The sequence below is a fragment of the Sus scrofa genome, chromosome 4 (genome assembly GCF_054392235.1).
Source record: "Sus scrofa isolate SSC_HxYL_T2T_F1_AM1 chromosome 4, Sscrofa_HxYL_maternal_Yorkshire_Landrace_v2.0, whole genome shotgun sequence".
Lineage (NCBI taxonomy): Eukaryota > Metazoa > Chordata > Mammalia > Artiodactyla > Suidae > Sus > Sus scrofa.
The window spans coordinates 88510191-88525000 of NC_139386.1; the positions used below are offsets into that span (position 1 = coordinate 88510191).

The 14810-nt window shown below is 41.1% G+C and overlaps 1 long non-coding RNA gene across 2 annotated transcripts in view; it reads right to left on the bottom strand.

Annotated features, from left to right (window-relative positions):
- Positions 1–7673: 7673 nt before the first annotated feature.
- The window catches only part of LOC106510106 (uncharacterized), a 14371-nt gene continuing 7234 nt past the window's right edge, over positions 7674–14810 (bottom strand). The window contains exons 3-4 of one of the 2 annotated variants that reach the window (XR_014843115.1): positions 9475–11442; positions 7674–8752 (exon numbers count right to left, since the gene is read on the bottom strand). This is a non-coding gene — a long non-coding RNA (uncharacterized LOC106510106). Of the gene's footprint in view, positions 8753–9474; positions 11443–12077; positions 14124–14810 lie in introns of those variants that run through there. The other variant, XR_014843116.1, reaches the window with a different exon arrangement.

The following is a 14810-nucleotide window of genomic DNA, read 5'->3' on the forward strand; positions in this document are numbered from 1 at the left end:
GGGGATTATAGGTGGGTCATTGGATAGCATCTGCTAAAGAAATTAACATCATTAAAGAAAAAGACTAAACCCCAAATACAGACATCCTTTCAAGTTACCTGTCAGACTAAGTCAGATTGTACAGATAACCAAAGTCTTTCCTCCTCTTCTATCCTTGCCAGGGTTGAATGATGGGCAGAGTGTATTTCTCCCACCTTACTGGCTTTGGGTTGGCCACATGACTTGCCTTTGTCTAATGGAAAGTTAAGAGATATGATGGGAACACAGGCTTTAACCAACTAGCATGGTTTGGCCTGACCTCTTGCGTTCCTCATCTACTTTTTTTTTTTATTACTCAAATGAATTTATCACATCTATACTTGTATAATGATCATAACAATCCAATTTCACAGGATTTCCATCCCATAACCCAAGCACATCCCCCCACCCCCCAAACTGTGGTACATATACACAATGGAATATTACTCCTGTCACCTACTTTTTACCTAGAATTCCACCTTGGGGAATTGACCCTACAGAAATACACATATACACAAATAAATTATGTGTACATGATGTGCAAAATGATGGTCATTGCAGAATTAATTGTAAAGGCAAAATAATTGGAAGGACCCTAACAGAATGAGTAAATAAGTTATAGTATATTCTTATTGTGAAATTTTATGTGGTATGTCTTTACATGGAAAGATGTGAATGATGTATAAAATAGGAAAGGCAAATTTCAGAACTATATTAATCCCAATTTTGTAAAACAACAAAAATTATACTTGTGCATTTGTAAAGATGCACATTTGCATAGTTCTTTTATACATATAGAAAAAAATCCTGAAAGTAAAAAGTATCTCTGGGCACTGCAGTTAAGGAAAGAGGAGAAAAGGAAACTGCTGCTGACGGTTTTTTAAATGTCATATTTAAAATATGTATAAAATGAAGAATTTAATGAGTAAAATATCAAAACAAAAATGAGAGCTTCTTTCCTTTTCTTAACACTAGCTCCCATCCCACTGAAAACAGTTTCTTGAAATTCACTCAGGGAAAAAGTGCTTGATTGCATATATTCACACAATATGTGCATCTATTTATGCATTTAGTAAAAATGCGACACATTGTACTGCTGCTTGTTCTTTTGCTTTTGAAGACACAAAACTACCTTATTCTTTTCACAGAGGCATTCTTATTCCATCACATGCATTCATGGTAATTTAGTTAACTTGTACCCTGCTTTTTTTTTTTTTTTTTTTTGGTCTTTTAGAGCTGCACCTGAGGCATATGGAGGCTCCCAGGCTAGGGGTCAGATCTGGGCTGTAGCTGCTGGCATGTACTACAGCCACAGCAATGCCAGATCCAAGTTGCATCTGCGACCTACACCACAGCTCATGGCAATGCTGGATCCTTAACCCACTGAGCGAGGCCAGGGATTGAACCCGTGTCCTCATGGATGCCAGTTGGGTTTGTTAATTGCTGAGCCACGACAGGAGCTCCACTTGTCCCCTACTTCTGAATGCTGGATATGTCCAGCCTTTAGCTATCGCAAAACCATGTAGCAATAAGCATTCTTATACATATATTTTGCCAAACATTTGCTGAACTATATTATATGTATTGGGCAAATTTCTGGAAGAGGGATTACTAGTGAAAGGAGATAGATAGCTATTTTTAATTCTGATAAATATTGCCAAATTATCCTCCAGAAAGAATGCACCAATGTACATTTCCATCAATGATTTATGAGACTGCTCATTTTCCCCTCAGGCTTACAGTACTAGGTGACATCAAACATCTCTATTCACCAATCAGATCAGTGAAAAAATTCTTATCTCTTTGTCATTGTAGTTTTGATTATTTGCATTTATTTAATTATGAGTGAGATTGTACGCCTTATCATTTGCTTTCCAGATGGTTGTGTACCTTTTTCTGTTAAAACCAGTTTCTTTTGACCATTTTCCTCCTGGGTTAGTCCTCTTTTTTCATACTGACACATATAAACTCTTTGATGATTGAGGAAGTTTAGCTTTTTATCATTTGTTTTATAAGTACATTTTTCCAGTTTGTCATTCATCTTTTGACTTGGTGTAAGGCATTTCCCTCTATGCAACTTTTTAAAATGTGTATATGGTCAAATACATTAATTTTGTTTCTTAAAGACTTTGGGGTTTTATTCTTACTTAAAATGGCTTTGCTTATCACAAATTATAAATTCTCCTAGAACTTTAATTTTCTTATGTTTAAATCATTGGTGCAGCTAGAATTTATCTTGGTGAAGCGAAGAATATTTACTTTAACTTCATAGGCATCTACATTGTTTGAGTTTTCTAAAATGAGCATGTGTTTGATTCAAAAATTCAAAAATTCCGGTAAAGGAAAAAAAAAAAGAGAGAAGATAAAGCATAATAACACAGAAGACAAGGCCTGGAAACAGAAAGACCAGGTAAGAGCTATTTTAATAGTCTTGGTCTGACACATTCATTCAATACATTGACTGCCTATTATTTGCCAGGTCCAGTGCTTGGTCCTGAAGACATAATAAGGGCCTAGATTGAAGGTTTGACAATGGTAATGGGAAGGAGAGGAAGGATTGATGGGAGTGTTTTAGCTCACAGAATGATCACCGTGGCAACAGGAGCCTGAATTGTCACTATGGAGACACAGTGCTTGGAATTATGGCTAGAGGGATACTGTGACTCTGTTGGTGAGGATTTTAAAAAAAACAATTTTTTTTTTTTTTTTTTTGCTTTTCAGGGCTGCACCCACAGCATACAGAAGTTCCCAGGCTAGGGGTCGAATCAGAGCTATAGCTGTCGGCCTACCAGCGTGGGCCACAGCCACAGAAACTTGGGATCCAAGCCGCATCTGCAACCTACACCATAGCTCATGGCAATGCTGGATCTTTAACCCACTGAGTGAGGCCAGAGATCGAACCCACATCCTCACGGACACTAGTTGGGTTTGTTTCCACTGTGCCACAATGGGAACTCTGGTGAGGATTTCGAAAAAGGTAAACAGATGTGGTACATATGTTTCAAACTGACATTGCTTCTTACTCAGTTGAGGCTATGGCCTTGCTTTCTCCCAGTGTTCTGTTTGAGGGAGGCTAGAAACAATATAGTTTGAAGACAACATAGATTAAGACAAGCACAAGCTTTATTTTGGTCATTGCTAATCATGAATGCATCAACCAGGGATGAGCCTTTTATTCATAGACACTGCTATCCAACATGACATGCATTACATAGAAAGTGTCCTATCATCCTGCACTTCTGATTCCCGGGGTGCTAGGTTGGTAGAGACTGCTCCCACACTTGCTTCTCTGCAACAACATAAAGACTTTTGTCCAACAAAGTCAAAGAGAAACTTTGTGAGTGAGTGGTTGCGAGGCTTAGTTTTAATAAGATCTTCAAGGAGGGCTTGAGCTATACCATTGAATTATTTGATTACAACCAATATGTGATGGGCTTTACCTGCTCATCAGTACAGGTGAGGCCAAATTTATCATAATGTCCAAATAAAAATGCCCTTTTCCTGTCCTGCCCAACCCTTCGCACAGAACCTCCAGATTCAGGGGCACAGGGACCTTGGCAGTCTTGGGTTTAGAAGGATTCATATAGGTTCCAAATCAGTCTGTGACAACACTGCCACTCCCGGCCTCTGGACACTGATCCTTGCTCTGCTGCATTCATGGCTCAGACCCCAACTGACCCCTTCCTGAAGTGCCCAGCCACCATGTCAGCCTAAAAGAGGTGATTGCTCCTTTTTTACCAATCCATCCTTGGACTCTTCCCTGATCCTCAAAGCACAGCTCAAACCAGCCTCGCATTTTGGGTGTGAATTTTCTTTTAATTTAATGAAATTGAAGTATAGTTGACATACAATTTTATATTAGTTTCTGGTGTACAACCTAGTGATTTGACATTTTCATATGTTACAAACTGATCACCACTATAAGTCTAGTAACCATCTGTCATCATACAAATTTACTGTAAAATTATTAACAATATTCCCTATGCCGTATATTACAGCTTGTAACATTTTTATAACTGGAAGTTTGTACCTCTTAATCCCCTTCCCCTATTTCACCCTCCTCCACCCTCTCCCCTCTAGCAACCACTAGTGTGTTCTCTTTATCTATGAGTCTGTTTCTGCCTTGTTTTATTTTGTAGATTCCACATGTAAGTGAAATCACAGTATTTGTCTTTGTCTGACATATTTTACTTGGCATAATACCTACTAGGCCCCTCCATATTGTCACAAATGGCAAGATTTCATTTTTATGGCTTGAGTTATATCCATTGTATATATATGTACCACATCTTCTTTATTCATCTATCAATGGACACTTAGGTTATTTCCATTATTTACTCTTGGCTAATGTAAATAATGCTACAGTGAACATAATGGTAAGTATACATAAGTATTACTACCCCAGCTTTCTTTTTGTTTCCATTTGTATTGAGCATCTTTTTCTATCCCTTCACTTTCAGACTATATGTATCTAGATATGAAGTGAGTCTCCTGTATACAGGAAATATATAAATCTTGTTTTTTATTCATTCAGCTACTTATGTCTTTTGATTGAAGCACTTAGTCCATATATGTGCCAAATCATTATTGACAGGTATGCACTTATTGCCATTTTGTTGTTTTCTGGTTGTTTTTGCTGTTCTTCTCTTCCTCTCTTCCCTTGCAATTTTATGACTTTCTTTAATGTTATGTTTGCATTCCTTTGTCTTTTTTTTTTTTGTATCTATTACAGGATTTTAGTTTGTGGTTACCATAAGATTCATATATAACAACCTAGGTATATAGTAGTTTAAGTTGAGCACATTCTAAAAGCACCGTATTTTTACTCCCCCACCATGTTTTATGTGTTGACTTCACATTTTACATTTTTGTGTGTATCATTTATAATAAATGATTTTACCACTTTTGTCTTTTAACCTTCATACTATCTGTATAGGTGGTTGAGCCACTATATGTTTACCTTTTCCAGTGGGATTTTTTTTTTCTTTCATAATTTTCCTTGTTTTTATTATGGCCTTTTCTTTCCATTTAAAGAAATCACTTTAATGACTTTATGTAGGACTGGGTTAATGGTGATGAACTCTTTTAGCTTTGATTGTCTGGGACACTCTGTCTCTCCTTCAATTCTGAATGATAACCTTGCAGGGTAGAGTATTCTTGGTTATAAGTTTTTATTTTTTTCCTTTTAGCACTTTAAATACATTGTGCCAATCCCTTCAAGCCTGTGAATTTTCTGCTGAAAAATCAGCCAAGAGTCTTACAAGGGCTCCCTTGAATGTAACTAATTGTGTTTCTTTTGCTGTTTTTACCTTTTTTTCTTTTTTAGGGCTGCACCTGTGGCATATGGAAGTTCCCAGTATAGGGGTTGAATGGGAGCTGCAGCTGCCAGCCTATGCCACAGCAACTGCAACGCCAGATCTGAGCCACGTCTGCAACCACAGCTTGAGGCAATGCCGGATCCTTTAACCTACCTAGCAAGGCCAGGGATTGAACCCACATCATGAGGATGTTAGTCGGATTCTTAACCCACTGAACCACAATGGGAACTCCTGTTTTTATCTTTATCTTTACCTTCTGACATTTTAATGCATCTCAGTATGTGTCTCTTTGGGTTCAGCTTATTTGGGACTCTGCTTCCTGGACCTGGATGTCTATTGCTTTCACCAGATTAGGGAAGTTTTTGGCTATTTATTTCTTCAAATAGGTTTTCTGTCCCTATCTCTCTCCTTTCTCCTTCTTAGACTCCTACAATGTCAATGTTAGTACACTTGATGTTGTCCTAGAGGTCCCTTAAACTATCTTCATTTTTTAAGAAATACTTTTCTCTTTTAGTGGTTCTGATTGAGTGATTTCTACTGCCCTCTTTTCCAGATCACCAATCTGTTCTTTTGCATCCTCTAACATGCTGTTGATTCCCTCTTGTGTATTTTTCATTTCAGTTATTGTATGCTTCAGATTTTTGTTTTGTTTTCTTGCCATGGCATTCAGCAGCTTAATATGGGATCTCAGTTCCCAAAACAGGCATTGAACTCAGGCTGCAGTGGTGAAAGTACTGAATCCCAACCATTAGACCACAAGGGAACTCCCCGTGTTCTTCAGTTGTTTTTTTTTTTGTCTTTTTTTTTCTCCTTTTCTAGGGCCACTTCCCATGGCATATGGAGGTTCCCAGGCCAGGGGTCTAATTGGAGCTGTAGCCACCAGCCTACACACAACCACAGCAACACGGGACCCAAGCCATGTCTGCTACCTACACCACAGCTCATGGCAACACCAGGTCCTTAGCCCCTGAGCAAGGCCAGGGATCAAACCCGCACCCTCATGGTTCCCAGTCGGATTCATTAACCACTGCACCATGATGGGAACTCCCTGTGTGTTCTTCAGTTCTGATTGGTTCTTTTTTTTTTTTTTTTTATTTTCTCTCTCTTTATTGAAGTTCTCACTGAGTTCATCCATTCTTCTCCCATTCTTCAGTGAGCATCTTTATGACAATTACTTTTATCTGGTAAATTGCCTATCTTTGTTTAGTTCAGTTTTTTTTTTTTTTTCTGAGGCTTTTGTCTTGTTCTTTTGTTGGGAAAGTATTCCTTTGTCTCATTTTGCCTAGCTATCTGTGTTTTTTTTTTTTATTAATTAAGTACATCAGCTGTGTCTCCTGACCTTGAAAGAGCGGCCCTATATAGATGGTGTCTTGTGGGGCTCAGTACCTGCCCCCCACTATCCCTCATCAGAATCAGGTGCTCCAGGGGTATCCCTGTGTGGGTTTCATGTGCCCTCTTGTGGTTGAACTGCAACTGCTGCAGGTGCGCTGGTGGGCAGGGCTTGCCCCCTGGAGTGGGAGCCTCTTGGGAGGGGGCCCACCAGGTAGAGCAAGGCAGAAGCTGCTTTGGTGGATGTGAATTTTCTTAAAGCTCAAGGATAACCAAAGGGAAATTTAAACGTGGTTACCAGGTCAGATTACTTTGGGGGCCAGGGCCCAGGCTCAACCTCCTCCATGTATCAGAAGCCAGTTTGCTCCATCCTGGAATGCCCTCAACATGTCTCTATTCCTTTTTATTAAATGATCCTATAGAATCAATTTCTGATGTGGGTTGAGAAAACATCTTGGAACTCACTACCTTTAATTCAGTCAGGTCAATATTCAGGCTCTCCAAGAATGTTTGGTGTCCCCAACTTATAGACCTCTATCCTGGCTGGTACTGTTGATGCTCTGAACCGTGAATCATTTATTGGGGTTTAGGGGGAAAACTATGAGGAAGGGCTGCACATCAGAATCACCTACAGGCTTTGAAAAATACTGACATCTGGGTTCCATTCTCTAGACATTCTGATTTAATCAGGCTGGGGTGTGGCCTGTACATGGAGTTATTTTAGATTTCCCCAGTGACTCTAAAACCAGACTTGAGAAACTGCTCTTATCAAAGTTAATAAATGGACAAATTAAGCAGAAATGATCATTTCTATTATAGCAATCAAAGTTCAGTAATCTTTGGCCATGTCAGGTTCCATGAGGGTAGACATCCCTCATGTCTTCCACGGCACCCCTCCCTGCCCTGGGATGGATCCCCACAGCAACCAGCTGGAATTGATCCCATTGTCCTGTTACGGTTGATTCCTAGGTATTCCCTAAGATAGTGGTGGAAACCATTGGAATAGACTAAACATGGCATGGAAACCACTGGAATAAACCAGACATTAGAATAATTTGTGTACTTATAAAGCAACTGGTAAATGCATATTAACATTATTATCTGATCAGAAGCTGACTCTACTGGGCATTAGAACACACCCAGACAGCATCCTTCTTCCACTGGCACATAGCAGAAAAGGCTGAAGCACTTGCTATTGGCATTTGATAAAAAGCTGTCATCCCAGCCTCCCAGCAATACAATAGGTACTATGAGATGTGAGGCTACTTAGCAGTCCATCATAGCAAGTAAAAAAGGTGACCTCCAATTACTGTCCATTTGGTATCAAACAGGCATGCCGTGGAAGCAGCCAAATGTCATGAGTCTGGTTTACCCAGGCTCTAACCTTCTTCATAGAGAAATGTAAGATTACAAGTTCCCAACAGATTATAATGATGGAGAAGTAGTGTAAGGCATACCTCTGGTATGTATGTATGTATGTATTTATTTACTTATTTATTTTCTCTTTACATACTAAACCTTAAGAACCCTGCTGGGAAACAGTAAGAGTAAAGCCAACTGGATCAGGCTCTACCATACAGATACAACCTCACAAAATCCATTTCAAACACCTCATCAAAATGGCAGTAGTCTTACTTCCACGTGGGTGTGACCTACCTCATCTTCTTGAACTTGAGTCAACAATTCAGATATTTTCAGATATTTATTGCCTAGATTTGGACTCTTCTATACACCTGGTAACTGGGGGAGGCAATAAACCCAGACAGACATTCGTGCTTAAAAAATAAAAGGAAAGAAAAGAAAGAAAAAGATTTTTCTGCCTAAATCTCCTAACCTAGCTGATATGCACTGGATAAGAGGCCAGTGTATTCGGCAGAGGGTCCCTCATAATGGGAATATAGGGCCTGCATGAGCTCCATCCCCACGGTGTACAGGAATTGTGGGGCTGCACCAAGTCATAGCATAATATATAACGCAGATGACTGAAAGGATGACATCAGCCACACTGGTTAGAGGGCATTGAGGAGTTTTCACACCTTCTCAGCTTGCCTCAGATGAAATTCTTGAGAAGAGGTGGGGTGGAGCGCCTATAACAGAATGAGCAAGAAAACATGGTAGCTAGTGATGAGCCCTGGGGTGGGACTGCCTGGGTTCAAATCTAACTTTTCTGGTTATTAGCTGTGTAACTGAGGGAAAATTTCTTGGTCCTCTATGTCTTAGTTTACCTCCCTATAAAATGAGTGCTAATACCATTGAATAGGATGTTTGCTGTGAATTTTTTCAGTATGACCTTTATTGTGTTGAGGAATGTCCTTTGTACAGAAATTTGTTGAGTTTTTTTTATTTAATCATGGAAGGATGTTTTAATTATTTCATAAATTCCTTCTGCATCTACTGGGGTTATCATATGATTTTCATATTTCATTCTATTAATGTGGTACATTGCATATTTGGTTTACATAAGATATATTATCCTTGCATTCCAGGGATAAATTCCATTTGATCCTGGTGTATGAACCTGTCACTATACTGTTGAATTTGGTTTGCTAGTATTTCATTGATAACTTTTGCATCTATATTTATCAGTAATACTTGCCTGTTATTTTTAAAATTAAAGTATAATTTATTTACCAAAAAAATGAGAGTGATGATAATAATACCTACTTTGTAGGGTTGTGATGAGGATTAAATAGAGTACTATGATAACTACAAGATGTATATAAATACAGGTTTCCTCCCACTTCTGACAGCAGAGCATTCCCATGAAACATGTTGTAAGCTGAACTGGTGTAAAGGGAAAAGCAATTACCTTAGGACACATCTTGCTAACGGATGCACAAAACAAATCAAGATAAAGCACAGATGCTCCCAGACACAGTTCAAAGCTTGGTGGCTTGATGCTGAGATACTGAGTAAAGTTCCTAGGGAAAAAGTTTGGTGATGCCACTCTTGCAGTTTGGGGAGTGTGCTGCCTCTATAAGGGCTTCCGCAAGACAAACGCTGAATGCTGTTGATTTCTGGCATCAAGGTGAAATTCCTCTTCCAATTTCTTTGTTAGTGAAAACGAGTACTGATGGCAAATCTGTAAATGTGAAGCAAACTTTTGAAAAGTGAGGGACACCTGTATGAGGCACTGTGATAATAACAGGGTTGTTATGAGGATAAATAAGGCATTACAAAAACATTTCACGCACTGTTTGGCAGATATTAAATGCTCAGTGGAGTTAACTTTGATTATTACGGTTATTATGGCAAAGGGAATAAACACGAGGACTAGGCGTCAGTCAGACCTGGGTTTCAGTCTTAACTTTGCCACTTCCGGTGTAACCTAAGTTTCCTGAGCCTCAGTTCCCTCACCCACAGCACAAGGACAGCAGCAGTTCAAACTTCACTGGGTTCTGGTTTGGACTAAAGGAGGTTATGTAGTAGTTCCAGCTGGCTCCTAGTAGGCAGCCAGTCAAGGACATCTATCATTATTGACCTGATGAGAAAGATCTCACAATGAATGTTCTGCTCTCTCTGTTCTTCTGGGCTCAAGCTCTCAGGCTTGGGTAACCTCGGGGCGGGGGCGGCGGGGGCGGCGGCGGCGGGGTGTCCCTGTACACCCCGGCCATCACCACTGCTGTAAGATCCCTTTGGTCCTCAGCTCTCAGATTCCCCCCTCAAATTGGCGATTCATCAATCTGTTTTTGTCAGTGACAGCCTTGTCTAGAATCTGGCAGTGATTTTGAGCCCATCTCTGCCAGGAACCTTATGGTGGCCTAAAGGCCACAGTCACTGTCCATCAATTAAGCTCGAACGCCCCAAAGGGGATTGCCCTCCAACATTTTTGGATGGCCTGAGAACTCCCACCTTTGGAGGGCCAAGGTGTGTAAGTCCAAAAGCCAGGACTTCCCAGGGCTGCCTTGTAATCTGCAGAAGGAATGAGCCTGGCTTAGGTGACACCCTGAGCTGAGACTCCGGGTTTGGGATGCCTGAGACCCACTGTCCTCTCCGTCAGTCGCTGCATCCTGGAGGAAGGGTGAGGGCGTATCACCCCCTGGTGGCGGTCGAACAGACACCAGCCGTCCAGGCGATGCAGTGCGCCGAGGCTGTCTGCTGCGGTGACACCGCGGCAGGGACCAGCTCTGAAATCTTCGCTTGGCTTCACAGAGACAGTTGCTGTGGTGCTGAGCCAGCATCGCCTGCTTCGCAGAAAGATTCCTCCGCCCAAGGCCACGAAACTGCCTCACCCACACCAGTTTCCTGCGGAAGGCGGGATTTGAAATCCTAGCGCGCGCGCGGGACGCTGGGACCCCCGGGCTCTCTCCAGCCGCCCTCGGGAGTTGGGCGCCTCTAGGGAAGGTCCTTCCTGAAGTACAAGGTCCTATCCGCGCCGGTGGGTTCTTGAACTTGTGGGAGCCCAGGACTCACCTGGTCGCCGCTCGTGAGATTCGACATATAGGCCAAGGGTGATTGGATCGAAACCAGCAGGCAGGCTGGCCTGCGCGAAAGGTAGTTGTTGCTCGTGGCTCCCCAAACCCGCTCGATGTCGCTTTCGGTCCACCTGCCCGAGGCACCACACAGTTAGCCCTCCTTGGGGAGAGGCAGGACCACTACCGGCCTTGGGATGGGGAATCCACTTTCTTGGCGCAGAAATTATTTGGGGCTGCTCGAGAGCTGCCTTTGCGGAGTGCACTTTGGTGAGGTTGAACGTAGATTTCCCAGGCAGAAGGTAGATCAGGGAAGGAGACCGGCCTCCAAACTGGATTTGCAAATCCAAGAACCTAAACTGCCTCTTTATCAAGAAGTAGTGGAAAAACTGGGAAGTAAAATTAGAGAACCCACAATCCGGCCTTTCCTTCACCACGGGACCTTCCTGAGTTTTCTTTAGAATAAAGTCGGTATAAAGTAGGCCAGAGGTAGGGGCTGTTCTTAGAGGTGTGAGAAAGATAGTAGCAACATTATCTTGTGTCCACAGAGATTCGAAGCAAGGTGCTGGTGTTAAGGGGGGGACCCATTCCCTACATAAGCCCACCCCGACCCCAGCAAGATTAGCCTAGGGTCAACACTGCACTGCTTTGAAAACTAGAGGAAATGGAAAAGTATAAAAACACCTCACTTAACAAAAACAGCTCAAGAAAAAATAAGAAAACCAATAATCATGGAATTAAATTTGAAATCTGAAAAACCTGTCCTCTTCTCCACCAGGGCAGGTTCAGCCAGTTTCATGAGAAATTTTCCCAACTTTCAAAGAACAGAGAAGCCTCCCTCCCCTTTATAAACACGGTTGCAGAGAACAGAAAAAGTGGGAAGACTCCCAATGCATGTCCTGATGCAATGTGTACACCCAAAGACAATATTCAAAATACTGAATATTTTAGATTCATATTACTAATGACCATAGATGCAAAGATCCTAAACAAAATATTATCAAGTACAGCAGTGTATTTTAAAAATGCATCACGATTAAGGAGGATTCATCCCAGAAACACAAGAGTGGTTTAACATCAGATAAAAATCTATCAGTGTAATTCACCACACCATAAAAGTAAAGGAGAAAAACCCTACAATCCTTTGAATAGATGCAGAAATGCTTTTATGCATTCAATGATAATTCTTGGTAAAACTCTCAGTAAACTAGGAATAAGGGCATTTTTCAGTATACAGCAAATATCATACTTACTGGTGAACTCAGAGGAGTGCCTTGTGAAGGCAAAGAGGTCCCCTATTATAACCATTCCTCTACACTGTAGCAGAGGGTCTGGCCTTCAGCTATTTGATATGGTTGCCACTAGCCACAGGTGGTTTTTCAAATTTAATTAAAAATTCAATTCCCGTGTCTCACTAGCCATACTTCAAGTGCTAAACAGTCATATATGGCAACCATACTGGACAACCCAGCTACTGAATATTTCCATCATTGTAGAAAGTTCTATTAGCTAGTGCTAGTTTAGCTAGTACAACAAAACCAAGAAAATTAAGTAAGAGGACTAAAGAATGGAAAGAAAAAAATGTTTTCCCTAACTGTAGACAGGACATTTAAGAAAACTATTAGCATCTGCAGATAAACTCTTATAGAGTTAATAAGAGTTTAGCAATGTTGCTATACACAGGATCAGCAAAACAATAATTGCACATATTGATATTCACTATACATTTGGCACAGTGCAAAAAGCTTTCACATACACTTACATATTATAATTCTGACAAAAAAATCTTACAACAATCCCTAAATAAGTATTATTATTATTACCACCTTAACAGAGTCAGAGTAATTAACCTGCTCAGAGTCATACAGCTAGAATAGGACAAGTCAGGATTCAAACCTCAGGCAGACTAGCTCTAGAGCTTGTACTTTATGTTATTTTGTCTCTGCACATTCCAATTCATGAACAAAACAAATCTGATTACATTAATAAAGGGAAAAAGTTATAGACACAAAAGATATCTTTATAAGAGCATCAAAAACTTTAAAAGAAATTAGGGAATTCCTGCTGTGGCATAGTGGGTTTAGAATCCCACCACAGCAGCTCAGGTCGCTGTGGCAGCACAGCTTCCATTCTCCTTGCAGGCACAGCGGGTTAAAGGATCCGACATTTGTCCCTTGCCACACCTGTAGTCTAGGTCCCAGCTGCTGCTGGGATTCAATCCCTGGCCCAAGAACTTCCATATGCTGTAGGTGTGGCCATTAAAAAACAAAACAAAACAAAACAAAAACTTTCAAAGAAATTAGGCATAAAGCTAACAAAAGAGATGCAAGGCAGAGCTCCTTACTTTGGAGGAAGCCCTGGCTCCTAGCAGGCTTGCTGCTTCTGATGGGTAAAGAGCAGGCTCAAAACTCCAGCAAGTGGAGGGATGCTCTGTTTGGTACAATTACAGCTTTTGCTTCAGTCAGCAAATCACCTCCTGGGTATCAAACAATGAGCCCTGGCCAAATCTTCTAAATTTCACTTATCAAGTTCCATCCCTGGGGTCAGGCTATTCAGGGCAACAGCAAAGAGCAGTTCATCTTTCTGGATCAGCATGTGGCTTTCCCTCCTTCCAGAGGGTGACTTGTGGAGCCTGGTCTCCATCCAGCATGTTATTAGCAACTCCAGACATAGTGGGTCAGTTTGGAATCTCCACCTGCCTCCAGTGTCAAAGATGTCTCCAAAGCCTGAGCTCCATCACTACAGGAAAATATCTTTTGGCACCCCGGAGATGCTCTTATCTACATTCTGAGTAGTGGCCAAAAGCTTCAGCCAAGTTTTACAAATTTTAGTTTGGCTGGCTGCTCACAGAGGCTTGGAGGAGTTCTTTTTCAACGTTTCCAGCTTAATAACTCATGTTTTGAAAAATTTTTTAAATGATTCTGTAAACACCTCTGATATTATGCCCAGGACTAACTTCATCCTTTATGGAAGCTTTGTCTCATTGCAGACTGTTTGTAGCATTCTTACAGCTATCATAGGACCATTGGGGCTCTTTGCTGTCAGGCTTCTAGAGTGAGAAGAGGCAAAAGAATTAAGAGCTGCTTCTGAGATTTCCTTCAAGATACAGAACTATCCTAGAGAGACTGACCCATGGAACATGCTCATGACTGACTGCTTCTTTGGTAGGGAAGCTAATTAGTGGTCCAGCTCTGCTACATATCCTACACTCTTAGCTGAAAGGTAAACTCTACAGTCTCAGCTGATGGTCCTAATTTTTTTTTTTCTTTTTAGGGCTGTACCTGAGGCATATGGAGGTTCCCAGGCTAGGGGTCGAAGTGGAGCTGCAGCTGTCAGCCTAAGCCACAGCCACAGCAATGCCAGATCCAAGCTGCGTCTGTGACCTACACCACAGCTCATGGCAACGTCGGATCCTTAACCCACTAAGTGAGGCCAAGGATTTAACCCACATCCTCATGGATGCTAGTCAGACTTGTTTCCACTGAGACACGATGGGAACTCCCGTGATTGTCCTAATTCTAAATCTTCTTTTAGTTGCAATAATATGTATACTTTTACTCATACTCCTCTAACTGGGGAAAGAAAAATTGTTAGGGTAACTTAAAAAGTAATTTTAAAGAAACTAGACTAAGCTAATATTTGTAGAGTTATTTACATTTTATAATGAACAAGTATTTTTTATTTTATTATATAATGGACCAGTACTATACAGTTGACAGGCTTCTAATTATCT